Source organism: Camelus ferus, chromosome 9 (assembly GCF_009834535.1).
Source record: "Camelus ferus isolate YT-003-E chromosome 9, BCGSAC_Cfer_1.0, whole genome shotgun sequence".
Lineage (NCBI taxonomy): Eukaryota > Metazoa > Chordata > Mammalia > Artiodactyla > Camelidae > Camelus > Camelus ferus.
Window position 1 is genome coordinate 26,255,953 of NC_045704.1, and position 8,628 is coordinate 26,264,580.

An 8,628-nucleotide genomic window follows, 5' to 3' on the forward strand; every position below is an offset into this window, starting at 1 on the left:
AGCCTTCTGTGCTGTGTCCCTTCCCCACCTACCCTTGGTTCAGTTCCCTTGAGATCCCCTCTCAGGCAAGACTTCCCAGTTCTTGTGAATTCCCAGTGGTCAGCCCTTCAGCCCCACTGGTGAATAACTCTTTCCTTTGAGCAGAGCCACCATTTCTCCAGTTAGGCCCAGCTGAGATTTGACCCTGGTTATTGTTCTAGTGGCCAGTAGGGGAAGCAGGAGCAGATCTTGAAGAAGGAAGATGTCCTGCAAGTGAGTTGTGGCCATGGCAGTCTCTGAATAGATTTCAAGCAAGAGGGTCTACCATCTTTTAGAAAGGCAGTGGACCACTTTTGTAGGCAGAGGGTTCAGGGGAGTCTGGGAGTTTGTTGTTCTGAAGTATCCACTCAGATGCCTCTATCCTGAGTCTCGGGGTCCCGATTCTTTTCTATCAAAGCCTTGATTTTGGCATAGGAAACCTCAGTACTCTCTGGAGTTTCCCTGCTCTTACAATCAGATCCTAGGTCTTATCTTAAGCGCTATCTGCTCTCTGACGAAGAGGCGTGATCTGTTTAAACGTTGCCACAGAGGCCTTCTGGTCTCCACATCATACCTAGCCAGCTGAACTGAGTCTGTCTTCTCCCGTCAGTGCAGCAGTAACTTTAGCAGCATCCGACTAATTGTACAGACCTTGTAATTGCCACATCCTTTATGTATCTCAGATTCTAGACCTATCAATCACCTAGTGCATCCCCTTTCTCCTGAAAGCAGCTGGGCACATGCTTTCCCAGCCGTCCTTCCTAAATTAGGGGCAGACTCCAGCCTGCAGGAGCACGCCCTGCCTCACGTGGGATACTCTCAGTCCCCATCACCTCTCATGATGTAGACTCCCCAGCTTCTACCACTGGAATTCTGCCACTTTGTGTTTCTAACCCATCTCTTGTCATTGCAATGTTTATCTTGTTTTTGAAGACTGCTATATATTTTACAATTTTTTGAATTATATTTTACCTATTATAATGGCATGTGTTTGAAGCAGGGCAGGTTCCAAACAGGAATTCACAACCCAATCCTGAGTGGAGTCCCAGCCAGTCTTTTTTTGTTTTTTTTTTTTACATAAGAGAAAAGCACCACATTTTATGCAACATGTACCAGGTCATGAGTTAGGAAGTTTGAGGCCAGTCAGTCTATGCAGATTGACTCCAGACATAGGGCATCTAGGCAGTCTTCCCTCTGCCGACCTAACAGTCATGTCACTTCCAGGCCAATTGTCCAGACGATCCTTTTTCATGTTGACATTTTTTAATTGTTCCTGTCTCTAAGTATGGAAGTTGTTTTTTGGTTTTTGGTTTCTTAAAAATTTATTTTATTTATTTTTTAATCAGTCTTTTTTTGGGGGGGGGCAGAGGTAATTAGGTTTTAATTTAATTTTTTTTAATGGAGGTACTGGGGCTTGAGCCCAGGACCTCATGCATCCTAAGCATGTGCTCTACCACTAAGCTATACCCTCCTCCCTTGTTTTTTGTTTGCTTGCTTTTGTACGTAAGTTTTTAAAAAAATATTTTTATTGAAGTATAATCAGTTTATAATCGTGTCAATTTCTGATGTAACAGCACAATACTCCAGTCATATAGGAACAAACATGCATTCATTTTCATATTCTTCTCAACCATAAATTACTACAAGATACTGAATATAGTTCCCTGTGCTATATGGAATGAACTTGTTATCTATTTTATATGTATTAGTTAGTATCTGCAAATCTCAAACTCCCAATTTATCCCTTCCTACCCACTTCCCCACCTCATAACCATAAGTTGTTTTCTATGTCTGTGAGTCTGTTTCTGTTTTGTAAAGAAGTTCGTTTGTCTTTTTTTTTTTTAGATGCCACATATAAGTGATATCATATGGTATTTTTCTTTCTCTTTCAGGCTTACTTCACTTAGAATGACATTCTCCAGGTCTATCCATATTGCTACAAATGGCATTATTTTATTCTTTTTTTATGGCTGAGTAGTATTCCATTGTATAAATATACCACAACTTCTTTATACAGTCATCTGTCTTTGGACATTTAAGCTGTTTCTATGTCTTGGCTATTATAAATTATGCTGCTATGAACATTGGGATGCATATGTCTTTTTGAATTAAGGTTCCTTCTGGATATATTCCAAGAGTAGGATTGCTGGGTTACATGGTAAGTCTATTCCTAGTCTTTTGAGGAATCTCCATACTGTTTTCCACAATTACTGCATCAAACTGCATTCCCTCCAGCAGTGTAGAAGGGTTCCCTTTTCTCCACAGCCTCTCCAGTGTTTATTATTTATGGAGTTTCGAATGATAGCCATTATAACTGGTGTGAGGAGAAACCTCATTGTAGTTTTGATTTGCATTTCTCTGATAATTAGTGCTATTAATCATTTTTTCATGTGCCTATTGACCATTTATATGTCTTCATTGGAGAATTGCTTGTTTAGGTCTTCTGCCCATTTTTGGATTGGGTTGCTTGCTTTTTTTCTCATTAAGTGTATGAGCTGTTTATATATTCTGGAGATTAAGCCCTTGTCAGTCTCATCTTTTGAAAATATTTTCTCCCATTCCATAGGTTGTCTTTTTGTTTTACTTATGGTTTCCTTTGCTGTGCAAAAGCTTGCAAGTTTAATTAAGTACCATTTGTTTATTTTTGCTTTTATTTCTATTGCTTGGGTAGCTTGCCCTAGGAGAACATTGCTGAGATTTATGTAGGATAATGTTTTGCCTGTGTTTCCTTCTAAGAGGTTTATAGTGCCTTGTCTTGTGTTTAAGTCTTTAAGCCATTTTGACTTTATTTTTGTGTATGGTGTGAGGGAGTATTCTAACTTAACTGATTTACAAGCAGCTGTCCAGTTTTCCCAACACCATTTGCTGAAGAGACTGTCTTTGTTCCATTGTATGTTCTTGCCTCCTTTGTCAAAGATTAATTGACCAAAAGTTTTTGGCTTTATTTCTGGGCTCTCTATTCTGTTTCATTGATCCATATGTCTGTTTTTGTGCCAATATCATGCTGTTTTGATTACTGTAGCTCTGTAGTATTGTCTCAAGTCTGGGAGAGTTAGTCCTCCTGCTTCATTCTTGTTCTTCAGTAAGGCTTTGGCAATTCTGGGTCTTTCATGATTCCATATAAATTTTAGGATTATTTGTTCTAATTCTGTGAAAAATGTCCTGGGTAATTTGATAGGGATTACATTAAATCTGTATATTGCTTTGGGTAGTATGGCCATTTTAACAGTATTAATTCTTCCAACCCAAGAACATGGGTTCTTTAAGTCATCTTTAATTTCCTTAGTCAATGTTTTGTAGTTCTCTGTATATAAGTCTTTCACTTCCTTGGTCAGATTTATTCCTAAGTATTTTATTTTTCAGATGCAATTTTAAAAGGGATTATTTCTTTACTTTCCTTTTCTGATATTTCATTGTTAGTGTAAAGAAATGCCACTGATTTCTGTATGTTAATCTTGTATCCTGCTACCTTGCCAAGTTCTTTTATCAGCTTTAGTAGTTTTTGTGTGGAGCCTTTAGGATTTTCTATATATAGTATCATGTCATCCACATATAATGACAGTATTACCTCTTCTCTTTTATTTCTTTTTCTTGTCTAATTGCTATGGCTAGGGCTTTCAATACTATATTGAATAGAAATGGTAAGGGTGGGCATCCTTATCTTGTTTCAGATTTTAGCAGAAAAGCTTTCAGCTTTTCACTGTTGAGTATTATGCTGGTTGTAGGTTTGTCATAAATAGGTTTTATTATATTGAGATATGTTCATATACTCCCTTTGCTAAGAGTTCTTATCACAAATGGGTGTTGGATTTTATCAAAGGCTTTTTCTGCATCTATTGACATGATCATGTGATTTTTGTCCTTTCTCTTGTTGATGTGGTATATAATGTTGATTGGTTTGGGTATGTTAAACCATCCTTGTGTCCCTGGGGTGAATCCAACTTGACCATGGTGTATGATCTTTTTAATGTGCTGTTGGATTCTGTTTGTTAGTGTTTCGTTGAGGATTTTTGCATCTATGTTCATCAATATTGGCCTATATCTTTCTTTTTTGGTAGTGTCTTTGTCTGGCTTTGATATCAGGGTGATGGTGGCTTCATACAATGAGTTTGGGTATATTCCTTCCTCTTCAGTCTTTTGAAAGAGTTTGAGAAGGATTAGTGTGAGCTCTTATTTGTATGTTTGCTAGAATTCCCCAGGGAAGCCATCTGGTCCTGGACATCTTTTTCACAGGGAGTTTTTTTTTTTTATTGCTGATTCTGTTTCACTTCTAGTGATTGGTCTGTTCAAGTGATCTATTTCTTCTTAATTCAGTTTTGATGGACTGTATGTTTCTAGAAACTTGTCTATTGCTTCTAAGTTGTCCACCTTATTGCTATATAGTTGTTCATAGTTTTCTCTTATGATTTTTTGTATTTGTGTTCTATGTAAGTTTTAATCATACCTTTTTGCTATGTGGCTTTGTCGTTATGGGATGGTTATTTTATTTTTAATAATATATTTATTATTATATATTTTTTGAGAGCTTACTATGTGTCAAACACCATGCTATGCATTTTACAAAGATTATTTCATGTAATCCTTATCCCATATAATCTTCCAGGTGAAGAAATGGAGACAGAAGGTAAGCCAGGACCTGACAGACACTGAATGAAGAGCAAGGTTAACCCTGGACCCTGAGGCTCCAAGTCTGGTGTTCTTCTCGCTGTTACTGTCCCCTCTTCATTCACTCACCCACTGCCTCCAGTATCCACGGTGTGCTCAGCTCTGTGCCTGGTATTTCAAGTGTGTTGGTGATGTTTCATTGGCAAGATAGTGGAGACCTGGAATCTGTGAGAATGCCTGGGCAGAGCCTGGGATTCTATAAGTTGGTGGAGGGGTCGGGAGATGACTTTCATCCTATGGACACTTGTGCAAATTAATTTAATGCCTCTTAAGCCCATGGCAGGCTTTAGTGGAGCTCAGTACAGTGTTTGCATTGAATCATAATGAGATCTGTATTTGATTTTCAGCAAATATTGACTGAGGTCCCACAGAGGGCTGTCAGAGAAAAATGAGAGGGGGCTACCTCACTAATAATGGGATTTGTATACATAATTGCTCAAGTGAAGGTTTACCTGGAGCTGTTGCCGATGGAGCACTTGGTACAGTGGTGGGACTTCTTAACCTTGGAGGGAAGATCTTTCCCTGCAATGTTTTGGCCAGCGAGTGCTTGCCAAGCATCTCACCTTGTTACCTGGGGGTGGTGGAGCAGACTGGAAGCAGCCCCTATTTTACAGAGAAGGAAACCAAAGCTCAGATGTGATGCAACCTTTACCCAAAGTCACAGAGCCAGAGGTGCCAGGCCAGTGTTTGCCAACATGTCACTGGTCTCTTGGTCGATGGCTCTTCTGACTGTCCTGGGAAAATAAGCTTAAATAGAAGGGGATTTTCAACCTGGGGGCCAGCCTGTCTTCAGGGTCAGGACACAACTCTGGGGTGGGCCAGGGCCATGTGGGACTGCAACTAAAAACTTGGAACCTCCAGACTTGTGTCGGGAGTGAGGATGAGGAGGGCTGTCAGGGCTCAGTATGTTGGCTATTGGGCTTCGGGGGAGGACTGGACATGCAATTACATTTCTGGCTTCTAAAGTAGAGTGTAGGGCAGAAGCAGGTTTTGAGGATAACTAAAGTGTGGTCTTTATAATCAAGTAAAGAGAGGAAAGAAGTTCCCTCCACTGGTTGGAGACTTTCCCTTTGGGCAGGTAGAAGAGATAGAGCTTTTGCTGATGTCCAGGTACCCATGTCTCAGCAGGTCAGGATAGCCGTGGAGACCCAGAGGCCCCAGCTCCACTCACCAGCCAGGTGTAGGAAGGCCTGGGCCGAGACTTGACCGCTTCAGGGCCAAGTCTAATAAAGCCGGCATGCTGCAGAGTCATGGCATAGACAGGCAGTGGGCTGAGTGAATCTGAAAATCAGGCAGGCCCCAGTATAAACCTACTTCTGCCACTGATGAGCTCTGTGACTTTGGGCAAGTTCCTTAACCTGTCTGAGTCTCAATCTCTTCAATTATAAAAGGAGCCAATAATAGTCATGGTCTCATGGTGTAACTGCAAAGATAACCGAAAAAATAAATGTGAAATTCTAAGCCTCGAATCCAATCCAGTGGCCAATAAACAGCAGTGGTTGGTATTGTTATGTTCACTCAGTGACTCCTCTAAGGTTTTAATATCATGGCAGACTATCACATCTTCCCTCTTGCTTGCCCAAAGCGGGGCATTGTCTCTCTGTGGATTCTGCCATGTCCTTCCTGAGGACATCTTGGGAGAAAATTGCTCTTAAAACTGTACCCGGGGGAGTCACCATTGGTTTGGCCAGTTTCCCTCCCACTGTCACATAGCAAACCTCTCTGAATAAGCCCTTCCCCCTCGGACATGCCGACAGCTTGTATTGTTTGCGATGCCATTTTTTCTTGTTGGTTGGCATTATAAGATGCTCAAAGGAGGCATGTGCTGGGAAGTGCTGGTGAGTCATTACCAGTAGCTGAGTTCTCATGCCTTGTGATGCTTTGTGCCCATGACTGTGTGTAGCGATGACCAAGGCATTTCAAAGATCACACAGGGAACAGACATAGCTGGGGTTTAAGGGTTCTTAGGTCAAACAGATTTACCCAGGGGTCATCTGTGGATAAGCATGACAAGCAAAAGGTTTCTGAAGTGAGACAGGCAGGGTGGCAGAGGAAATTGCCAGCCACCGGTCAGCACTCTGTGGCGGGGAGCTCCAACCATGTCTAACAAGCCAGTTCACCTGGGACTTGACTCTGACACCAAGAGATGACATGTTTCAGCATGGATCTCTGGTGCTAGGTCAGATAGTGGGCCGTCCCTTGACCACGTGGAAGATACTAGGAGCTGGTTTCCTATACTAAGAGTCCCTCAAGGGACTGACTTGGGTCTTGGTAATGACCATGTGTCCAGGATTGGGTCATAACACACCTGTGCACTGGGGCCATGATTTCCTCTGTCAGAGAGCTTTAAGGAACTGGGGAGCTTCTGCCATAAGATGTATTGTATCCCTGGACCAAGAGGTGACAGTGTATCTCCACATTGTCCTGGCTGGCCACTGCCACATTAGCAGGCTTCTCTTGGGAGAGGCTGGGTGTTCAGAGGGTTGGAAGGGAAGAAGCCAGCTGTGCCTCCTGAAAAAACTTCCCAACCCTCCCAGGGAGCTTTGTGGACACTGTTTTAGATGCCCAGGGAAGAGGAGAACCTTGGAGACTTGAGTCCGACAGCAGCCCGGTGTCTACAGAGGAAGCCCAGTTCCCAGGGTCATTAGGACTGGTACATAAAGGTTGGCACTGAGCTGTCCTTAGCTGGGAACTCCACTGAAAGAGTTCCTGCAGTGTCTCGGGAGGTGGTTAATACAGCCTTCGTCCTTGATTGAACCTTTTGAACCCCAGGACAGGACCTGGCTGTGCTCCTGTCTTTGGTACCTAACACTGGGGGATTCTGAAACACTGCCTTGGGGCTGGAACCAGCAGCCCAGAGAATGGACTGCCAAGAAGGGTCGGCTGCACCAAATACGTGACAGTCAGCCACCTGCTTCATTCAGGCCTGGGGGTGGGGAGAGGGTGGGAGAAAGGGAGAGAGAGAGAGAGACATGAGGTCCAGGGAACAGCTGGGGCTTCTGAGGCCTACCTGCCTATCCTTGGACCTGTCACAGTGAGGGGCTGATGGGGGGCCCTGTGCATCATCCTTCCTGGGCCAAGCCTGAGTCCTCATGGCTCCTACTTTCCAAGGTTAACTGTTCCAGAGGCAGGTCCACTTCTTGGAGCCTGAGGGAGAAGATGCTATCAACAGAGATGGACCCTCGAACTCAGGCATGTGCCAGGTTTGTTATTTTCAGAGTGTGGATTCAGAAAATGTGTCCAGTTAAGCCAGAGATGGCTGGGTAGAGGTCAGACAAACAGAAACACTTCTCACCATGCTGTGGATTCTAAGTCCACGGGGTTCTTGAGCAGAGGGGAGGTGTCCCTTAGGCAGGAGGGGACATCCCCATCCCATCCCCCTCATCCAGTAGAGGGGCTGATTCTGCGTTTGTCCAAAAGATCTCTTCGGTTCCGGTCACAGTGTTTACTGAAAACAGGAGTTGCTCTGTAACGCTTGTTTAATTGGAATGGTGTGAATGAATGAATCTGAGATTATTTAATCCATTCCTTCCACAAATATAGACTGTTACTGATGATGTACAAACCCCACGCCAGAGGAGCCCAGACCCCTGCCTGTGGGGAGGCCATGGCGTGATTCTCTCCCACATTCCCCAGTCCTCAGGCAGCCGCCTTTCTGCAATTGGCAAAGCCATTGAGGAGCTCTCTGAAATCCAAGGGGCACACATGCACTTACTATTCTGCTGCTTCTTGGGGTGATGGCTGTTTGATTACACCGGGTAGACTCCCTGGATGAAATTGCTGCCAGCGGGTAGCTGGAGCCATCAGTGACATAGAACCAGCACAAATGAGGACAGAGCCACTGCCTGGGAAGGGATGGGACAGAAATGTCTGTCTGGGAGAAGGATGGCCTGACAGCTGGGAGCTCCAAGGAGGGGCTGGAGCCATCATCCATTCTTAGGGAAC

General features: G+C 43.5%; 1 non-coding gene across 1 annotated transcript; it reads right to left on the reverse strand.

Annotated features, from left to right (window-relative positions):
* Positions 1–1,417: 1,417 nt before the first annotated feature.
* On the reverse strand, positions 1,418–1,489 carry TRNAP-AGG. The gene has a single exon. It is a non-coding gene; the product is annotated as a tRNA-Pro (tRNA).
* Positions 1,490–8,628: the final 7,139 nt, after the last annotated feature.